The sequence below is a fragment of the Daphnia pulicaria genome, chromosome 1 (genome assembly GCF_021234035.1).
Source record: "Daphnia pulicaria isolate SC F1-1A chromosome 1, SC_F0-13Bv2, whole genome shotgun sequence".
NCBI lineage: Eukaryota > Metazoa > Arthropoda > Branchiopoda > Diplostraca > Daphniidae > Daphnia > Daphnia pulicaria.
The window spans coordinates 37,009,777-37,019,903 of NC_060913.1; the positions used below are offsets into that span (position 1 = coordinate 37,009,777).

A 10,127-nucleotide genomic window follows, 5' to 3' on the forward strand; every position below is an offset into this window, starting at 1 on the left:
ACGATTTCATTCCGAGTGATTTTTCGAGAAACTTCGTTCTTTAGCTGAGCTTGCCCGATGGAAGGCAACGGAATTACGCCAATTTCTTTTGTCCACAGGTTCAGCAATATTTAAAAAAAAAAATTCAAAGGAACAAAACAACTAGAAGATTTCTACGATTACTTAATGTTATTGCACACAGCAATCAAAATTCTGTCTTCGCCTGTCAAGAAACGGAATATAACAAATACGCCAAATATTTGTTAATTCTATTTGTGGAACAATGTAAATCTCTTTATGGGCATTGGTTCATTTCATACAACGTTCATTGCCTCATTCACTTGGCTGACGATGTAATTAGATTGGCAGCACTGGACTGCTACAGTTCATTTACTTTTGAAAACAACATGAAGATAATGAAGGGAATGGTTCGAAAACACGAATGCTTTCTAGCTCAAATTGTTAGGCGTATGTATGAGCAAGAAACTCATTTGATTCATATTCTAACCAGATGGTAACTGGAAAAACTCTATTGAAAATTAAACATACTAGTGGGCCCATTATAAGTACATAGCCGGAAAACAGTACAAAGAAATCCATTTTAAATCAATGTTTTTGATATTTGATGACGCCAACAGCTGCGTGATTTTTTAATATGAATGCGTAGCTAAAATCGCAAATATAATCGAGCACCATAACGCAGTCGTCAACGTTGGAGAACAATTGAACTTGCAAAAAACTGACTTACTTCCTAAGCCACTTCAATCTTCAAGACTTTATATTTATTCAGTAGAAACTTCTAAAATGTAGAAAGTGTAGTGTCAGAAAGCCAATTTCAGCAATTAAATGCAAAGCATTGTGCATTCCTTATTAATCGAAAATATTTTTGAATTTTCCTTCTAATGCATAACGGAAATTTAATATCGAAAATCTAGCAACGCGTAACGTGACGGAAGAGACGATGGCTTTCCTCATTGACAAAAGTGACGAACAAAGTGTTCAAATTTTTTATCTAGCCACGTTGAACTAAGTGTCGAAAAGTGTGGGTCAAATTTTCCAAGATACGGTGATTTTGAAATAATTTATCGTGTATCTCCTGTCTACGTGTGACTTTGATATATTCAACAAAGAGAAAGAAAATTTTACAAGAAAGTGTTCTTCTGCTTTCAATCCAGCATGGCTCGATACAGGGTTACACCACAAACAGCTCAAACTCCAGTTTATTTCAGTTGGAATTTTGCTTTCTTAGGCGTCCTTCGTCTTCTTTTCCTTCGTCTTCTGTTTCTTCCTCGTGTGTCCTACGTTCTGGTCATCCAGTAGGAATCTTGTTCTTCTTTTCCTCGTTGGCTTTTTGTTTTCTGCTCCTGCTTCCTTAGTTTTTTTCTCGTCTTCTGCTTCTCTTTCGGTGTTCTGCTACTATTTCTTTGCCTTCTTCCTCGTCTTCTCTCTGGTCCTCGACTTTTTCGCCTCCTATTCTTTCCTCCACTGTACCTGTTTTCAGCAGGCGTTCTTCGTTTCCTTTCCTCCTTCTTCGAAGAAACAGAAGAAAACTGTACAGCAATCGAATTACCCCCGTTAAAGTATCTTGGATTTAGCCACTGGCATTTTTGGGAGTTTCCCCACAAGCATAGAAATTTAGATTTTTAAATAAAGACATTTTGTTAGTGAGTACCTATATATGGTGTGTAATTATTTAATCAGTTTATTTATTTGTAAAAAATTAACAATAACATTGCAAACGATAAAATATTATAATGTTTTTTTTATCGTATAATGGATGATTTTTTGTGAAATGGAATACTAAATTTACTTGACGACCAGCACCACGTACGTTTACATCAGTGGATGGTTGTTTTGAAGCAAATTTCTAGTTGATTGGTACTATGTTAACCAGAGAAACAAATTCATACAGTGACAGTATCGAAATTTAGTCGCCTCGGAAACCTCGCAGTGCAAATGTTGTGGAACAGTTCCCACTTTATTTTAGTAACCCATATTTCAGCTTTTGAGATTACATTTTCCTCTTTCTGTTCTTCATAGACCTCCTTTGTCAAGAAAATGGGTTCTATTCGATAGTTATCGTTGATTTCTTCTGTTTCAGGTAGTTCTGTTGATTATATGGAACCAGTAATAAGCTTGCTCGACAATTCATTCTCACTTTCCCAAGGGGGAGTTTATTTGATGAGGTGAATGATGAGGGATGAACGATAAGAAGATCGTTATAGATTGCCATCGAAATCATCACCTACGAGTGTGGAAGTTGTTTCTGCTATCTTCTATTTTCCTGTAACCAAATCGGTCAACGATTTTTTAAATATTTTTCCTGTTTCAAACGAAGTTTGTTAAGTGCACAAATTAAGACGAGAAAAGAAAACCAGAGATGCAGCGGAATCGAAGAACAATAATTGGTTACATCACTGTCCAAGGTATGCATTGAAGAACAATGACGATGGAAGCAGAAATGGGGAAGACGGGGTCCAAAAAGATGATACCGACTTGTAATTGTTGATTAATTTATCATTTTCTCCAAAAATTGCTATATCACATCTTTGGAAGAAGTTAATGCCCTAATTGCCATGCACATCAACTGGAAACTATGAAGAATGCAATTTACTAGGAAATTAGTTACTTTTGAATTCTAGTTTTGATTTGCACCAGCCTTATCTAGAAACCATACCTAGACAAAAGTTGACGATCCTTGAGAATTTATCAAATAATTATTGAAACAGCGGAGCTTTCGCTGTACGATCAATGAACAATTTCATGTCTGCAAGCGTATTTTAAAGTAATATGATTGCTTTCATAAGTCTCTAACTTCTAAAAATTGGCATCACTTGTTTGCTGGAAAAAGTGACGATTGGATCATTCCCATGTTTTTTAATTATCTCTTTACTTTGAAGAACTCTTCAGAACTTAATATTATGAGAAAATTTTAAAGCCAAAGAAGCTATGAGACAATGTCGTGCACTTGACGCTCATCGAATTACAAAAAAACTCTGTGAAATCAAAACTAAATACGTCACTCATATACGAAGAAAGAAAATATAATGCCATTCGAACATTCTGATGTTTGCCTACCAGATGATAGTTGACAATCACGGCACAAATGATGCAAAGAAGAAATATAAGTTTCCATTCATAAATGATCTCGCCATTTTTATTCTTCGAGTGACTTTGTCTTTGTACAGGCAAGATTCTTAAGAAAATGATAAAGTCTAAACTAAAATTTTACCTCGTGCCCACATTAATTTGAAGGAAGTTAATTCCATGATGCCAAAAAAATGAACATTCACCGGAAACTTTGAAGAATGCAATTTACTAGGAAAAGGGTTATTTTTGGATTCTGGTTTCGATTTGCACCAGGCTAATGCAAGGATTTTTATGTTAGCCATGCTAATACTTGATACCTTTGAAGTAGGAAGGGGAGACCACTCCACTTTCGACATCTCCAGTTTTTTGCCCTATTTTTTCGCATTCGCGCATATGAATTTGTTTCCTTTTTTAAAAATTATCATTCTTCTTCTCTTAAGTCCCTGAAATATTTTTTAATGCAGATTTTGTCTTAAGTTACACTGGTTTCAATTTTTGAGTGCTTTTTTTCTTTACAAGGATGGCATTGGACGAACGCTTATCCCACTTGAGAAGGGGTTGGAAAATGGCCAAAGGTTCTTTTTTAAATTAATAAAAAAATATGCTGATCCACTGATCCGACCCCTTACCCCATCCAAAATTCCAGATAAATTGGATTAATATTTATTTTTTTGATTACATTCCACTCTCCGTAATATAAGACTTCTTTTAATTTCATTCCAACAAGCAATGCTATTTTCTGTCCATCGATTTTACAAGTAGCTAGTTTAACATTGTAAGAAATTTTTTATTTGTGTTTTTAAAAAACTCTATAGGCTACCTCCGAACAATACAGACAGCGGAGGAAATGCCTAGCCCTAAGCAAAGAGAAATTTGGTTCCTTACAAAAGAGCTAGGGTCCTGTGAGTTGGAATCTCATAGTTCAATATTTTTGTTCGCAAGTTTTTCTTTCTTACATCAACAAAACACTGTAAGCCTTCATTTTTTCCTAATTTTGTGTCAAAATTAACCTTTTTCTTTAATTGTTAATCTCTCAAATGACAACAAATTTGTTGACATTAGGGGCATTTTAAACGAGCAATTTTGTTCTTCAATTCTAGATTGGTCAGCATCAAGATTCGGCTTCTGTTGGCTTCCTCTTCTTATTAATAAACTTCAAGGCTTTATCACCGTGATAAACTTTCTACCCCGTACTAGCGTTACCGCGCGCTACCACGTTAGTTCTCAGTACCGTGCGGTAGCGTTTGTTTTCACGCCATCTAGCGCTGTTTTTTTTAACACAATAGCAAAACAACAGATGGTGCTCTAATATTTCTGGAGTAATCCATCAGGCCTTTGTTAGATAACCAATCGTTCACGTTTTTGGTAGGAATCTAAAATCTTCTAAAAATTTTAATTAACAATTACATATGGCAATTTATGATATGTTATTTTTTTGAAACAATTAGCCGAGAAGAATTTTTTCTTGCCTTTTCAAAAATTGGTCGCTAGATGACGTGGCGAAATGAAGTCGATTGATGATGAAAATCGTTAAACAAATTTTCTATATTTTTAATCGTTATTTACTCTGTTAATGAAGCACAGATAAAAAAAAACAGGACGAGATATCTGTAGAAGGGGGCAAAATATTTCATTCTGAAAAATTAATTTTTTTTAAACGGTCTGGTTTAATCGAACACTTATGTTAAAAAAAACTACAATTTCTGGTGGACCACCTTAGTTTTTCTTAAATAACTAAAACAACTTTTGCATGTAGAAAATCAAGAATTTCACTATTTGGGTTTCCATAAAATTCTGAATAAAATAGTTGATTCGGGGACTGGATGTGATGCCTAGTTACCGTTTCACAAAAAATGAAAACCCCCAAAACCATAAAATCCGGCCTCCTTGAGTGATGGACTCATCTTTAAATTGTACATTTAAAAACAGTTTACAGAAATGTTTCCGAGTAGGGTTTTTACTAAGAAAAATCTATCAATAAAAAAAAGTTCATGAATAAAATTTGAAGTTACCATTTCTTCCCAATTCCCATGTTGTGAGTAAGGCGCGCGGAGGTAGGGTGTTAATATCGATATTTTAGCTCCGTTTTCACTATCGAGCAGAGATAACAGTGATTAGCTTCGTCTCAGAAGCAGACGAACAATGTGTGAAAGCCTGGGGTTGAAAAAAGGAGACGAAGGGCTTATCAAGTTTGTAAGCCCTCATCTTGGATCAGAGGGGAAAATGGATCTCAACTGAGTTTTATGTATGCTGTAGCAGACGACACAGCGGACGCGAAGCACGTTAAATGATTTTTATTTAGAAAAACAAAACAAAAATCTGTTGAGAAGGTGGGGATAGAAAGCTATGGAGATCATTAAGCAAAATATTGAATTCAGAGGTTTGGGCACTAAAATCTTTTCAGGGTTAAAGCGTTTCCTTCTTAAGTTTGTAAAAAGCGTTCACAGGAGAAAGTGAGAGTGAATCATGTCTGAAAATGAAGTTTTTGGGAATGGATCCAACGTTTTGAAATATTCTTTTCCTTGTGGTGGCATTGTATACCTTCGTGTGACGGAGGAGATAAAAACCAAATATGAAAAAGGTAAAGTAATTTTAATTTTCTGACTATCTTTGTGGTGATTTAATTTTTCCCTTGGCGTGTTACGCACGTGTGTTCATTTCTTTCAGATGCCCAATGCAAAGCTGATCTTAATGCTAAGGCGTATCAATATTTCCTCAACATGGAAGAACACAGAAAGAGGGTCGAAGAAGAAAGAAAGAGGCAAGAAGAATTAGATATTAAAAAAGACGAGTAAGTCTGAAGTTTGCTGTATATTTCATTTGGTTTATTTCAAATAACATTTATGTAGATTTATTTTATTTTCAAGAAGACCAAACGGAATGTGAAGTAGAATCGTCAGGTGACGAGCAGGTTGCCCAATCTGGTTGTGGAGCCAAGCGTCGTTTTGGCGCTGCATCACGTGTGCAGGTTTATAACGGAGTAATTAAAGTTTTACCCAAGCCTCCTGTTAAAAGTAAACGATCCGCACCTAAAAAAAACAAGAGAGAAAAAGGCCGACTCAACCATTCAAAAAGAGAAGAATGGACTATGCTGAGAACGAGCCGAAACCTTCCTCATCAACTGCTGTTGGTACTTGTTCATTAATCTGCGTGAAAGTTGTGTGCCTGATATTTACCTGTTTTTTGTAGACGTACCTGACAAGGAAAACGAAGAAATTCCTGAGGCTGGCGAACAGGATTCTGATCCTAATTTGGCCATAGAAGATTCCGGGTCGGACGAGGGTGGTGGTGATCCTGGAAAGTGGACCACCAAAGAAGTTTCTAAACTCTTGGACGTGAATCAAAATTTTAAGCCACAATTTGACGAGCCTTACGCGGTTAAGCTCCGCATCTGGAAAAAATTAAAAAAATAACTTTATAATAATTTTTTAGCCTTATTTACAGCCATTTTGTTATTTAGATTTCGAAAATTCCTGAAATAGTGGCAACCGGAAAGTCATGTTTTCAACTCTCGAAAAAAATTGATAACCTGAAAAAGAATTGGCGCAAGATGAAACGTCCATGCGCGAAGGCTAATTCCAATTGGAGATGGACCAAAAAAATTAATCTTATATTTGGGGACGACCCAGCCATTGAGTTGAATGACGTTGCCAAGGTCGGTGATGGTGGTCCCATAAAGAAGGCTCCAGCAGTTAATAATTCTTCAAATTGGAAGACAGAGTTGGTGGCCATTGAGAAAGAACGTGTCGATGTTCTCAAGGACATCGCACGTAGTCAAGTAAAAAAACTGCAACTTTTGACCGTTTAACTTCTATTATTGAAAAGTGGTCTGAGAAATAAGAAATTAATACACTGCGTTTGTTCATACTTCGATTTGATTTCATTTTCTGATTAGACAATAATGATATACAAAAACGGACGGATTCACTACTCACACAAAATTACATCAAAAGATATGATATGATTTGTCTTTTTCCAGCAGCCGTACCACGTTCGTCACAATTTCCATCCTCTTCACCAGCATCATCTTCTTCCTCCTCAGCGTGTACATCCTCATCTACATCTCCCAGTTGAATGCACATATTTTGAAGACAGCAGGAAGTAATTATGACGTCCGGTATCCTGTTCAAAAGCAACATATCTAGATAGCGAAGTCGTCTCTATTTTCCATTCAACAGTGCAAACGCACGTTCAATAGCTGACCGATTTCTGAATGATGATTTGTTGAAATTTTTCTGCCTCTAAATTAAAATTATTTTCAGCATTAAGTAAATTTCCCTAAACAAAAAATATAAATGTGAACTCACACAGGAAATTCCACCATTATTTTGGTACGGTTTCATTATTCGCGTAGATATGCTGAATCTGCTAACAATTAATACCGCGTCCCGGCTAGTAGTCTCGTTAAATTCTGACCAATATTGCTATGGACAAAAACATTTGCATCGTGCATAGACGAAAGATAACCAGTAGAAACATCAATGAATTCCCGATTAGGCTTACAGACTGCTTGAAGTGTAACTGCACAAAATTTTTTTTCTATTAGCGTACGCGTGACTTTGGCGAAGTTGCTGACGAATTCTTTTGGAAGTTCCGTCAATGTTGCCTAAATATTTAGCAAATTTATGTAAGTGCTACATGAACAAGGGAAATAATCTAAAATATTATAGCCTACCTATAGAGAATGGGAACGAAAATTGTTGTGAAATGGCAGCGTAATCACGTCTGGCTGGCCATTTTATAAAATTTTCTGAGTTTTCACTTAAAGACCTGACGACTGTCAAAAAAATGAAATGGGCATTTCCTATAAATTCCAAGTTAATGATGCAGTTAGCATAAATCTTATTTTCCTGTCAAGTCCCTAACACAGCAGCTATATCATTATACTAACTTTGAACATACCCATCTGCACACCAAATCTGTCTCCAATACCCCTAAAAGACTCCGAAATCCCTAGTGTCCATATAGTCAGTAGTAATTTGGTTCGCACTGGCAAACGCCTTCGTCATTCTATTCCGCTAAAGTGTGTTCCCATTTTACGAGATAAGTTCTGCAACAAAACATTTTAATTAAAACACATCATTTGAAATATTTTCTTGCCTTACCTCAAAACTTTGCCTAGACATTCTGAAATGCTTTTTAAAATAAGGATCAGTATATCCTGTAATTACGTATTCAACATAATCTTCAATTCCTGAAAATTCTCTGGGACCTTCCCTGTTATCTGAATTCACAACATGTATTGCAAAATTAGACGCATTTATTTCTTGAGAAATAATGTCGTCGTCGTCAACATTCTGCTGAATAATTTCAGTTAAAATCGCAAGACCTATCACCCTTCTTTGTTCGGCAATTACCATTAGTGTTCTAAAATGGTTTCATTCTTTAGATTCAAAAAGAGTTGTTTATAAATAGCACTCAGTAACTCACAAAATTTTCAATTTCCTAAAAAATCTAGTGAGAATCTCGTCTAAGCAGACGTGATCCAAATTGAGGGCTTACAACCTTGATACGCCCGAAGCAAATTTACTGTGCTTACCCATGGCCATGGGCGTGCTCAGAACTATATAAAGCTCTTCTGCAAATTACCGCGTCAAATGTGTCCACTGGCTCCTCCTAACTGAGACCAATATCTGTTGTCTGTGCTATCGAGTCGCTATTTTGGGAATAGCCCCTGAGAAAATTTCCAAGAGAGGGAGCTAGCATGGCAGTGGATATATTTTCTATACAAGTTTGCTATATTGCTGTTGAACATGTCATGAATAAAGTCAACCAGTTGACAACATTTGACTATCACTCGTACTTTAAGGCTGGATACTATATTAAATGGTTAAATACGCTGTGTTTTTTGTCTACTCCTGGTGTGAACTAGGTAAAATTGCACTATGCACCTGCCACTCGAGGAGGTTGCTGTTGCTGGTAGGATTCTGGACGAATCTTTTTGATGGAGGGCTCGGTTAATTGAGTTCCCAGATTCTGAAATACATCATAAACGCAGAAAACCCAGAAATGCTTGGGGTTTCAGTGATAAAGCCCCTGTTCCAACAATTTTTTCGATTCCCCAGGAATTTTCACTCCACAATCATCTCTCAAAACAATTTTTTCAAGAAGAGATTGGCGAGAGGTATCTTCGAAATGAGATAACATTTGAACAGCAACTTCATAGCTCCATTGCAGCTTCCCAATTTCCTCCAAAAATCGTACTTGATGATGTGGCAAATTCTTCTATTAACACATCATTAATGAGAATTCCAGGCATTATATTCAGCGTGGGCATATTTTGCCGTGAAGTGGCTATTGAAGTCTAGATTACAGGCTATTGAGAATAACATTCCATGGAGTTCTATGACTTAGGAATCTACTCTGGATTACCTCCGGAGGATGGCTGTGAATGCAGAAATCTGTCGGACTGGAGGAGGGGTGTGGTTCCATTTTGGACGGGTGGATAAAATAAGCGTCCGGTTTGAAAATGCGCTGAATGTTGCAGGAGGATGGGAAACCATGCTTGCGACGGTCATGGTGGGACAATAAGGATCAGATCCGCTTGGTCCCGTTTGACTTTCACTGTGAGACGGAGAATAAGTGAGAAGGGAGGGAACGCATACCATTGAAGAACTTTCCAATTGATGATGAAAACGTTCAGCGCTGAACAGTGTGGTCGAGGCAGAAGCGCTTCGAATAGTAATTGTAAGTAACTTACATTTTTTAGGTGAAATTCTTTCAAGGCAAGCAACTTAAATGCGCAACGGTTACGGAATCAACCGAGTTCAGATTCGTTACGACTTTTAACAGCAACTGAATCAATATGAAGTCGATTATTTGAATTTAGATTGCGGGTATTATGCACATCTACAACAAGAAATTCAACTTTGGTTTTTGAAGATAGAATTCGTAAATAGTTATAAATTCAGCAAGAGCAAACTTTAAGACTGCTAATGCTATGCCTGGCCGGTCTTCTCAATTTGCACCATCGATTTAAGAAGAACAAGAGGATGCTGATGATGTTGTTTCATTGCCCCAAGTAGTGGTACCTTTTGAATTCGTCTACTGAATAGAAA

The 10,127-nt window shown here is 36.6% G+C and overlaps 1 long non-coding RNA gene across 1 annotated transcript; it reads left to right on the plus strand.

Annotated features, from left to right (window-relative positions):
* Nucleotides 1-5,087: 5,087 nt before the first annotated feature.
* LOC124312346 lies at nt 5,088-7,123 on the plus strand. The gene is made up of 4 exons (XR_006910477.1): nt 5,088-5,650; nt 5,737-5,860; nt 5,919-6,199; nt 6,259-7,123. It is a non-coding gene; the product is annotated as an uncharacterized LOC124312346 (long non-coding RNA).
* Nucleotides 7,124-10,127: the final 3,004 nt, after the last annotated feature.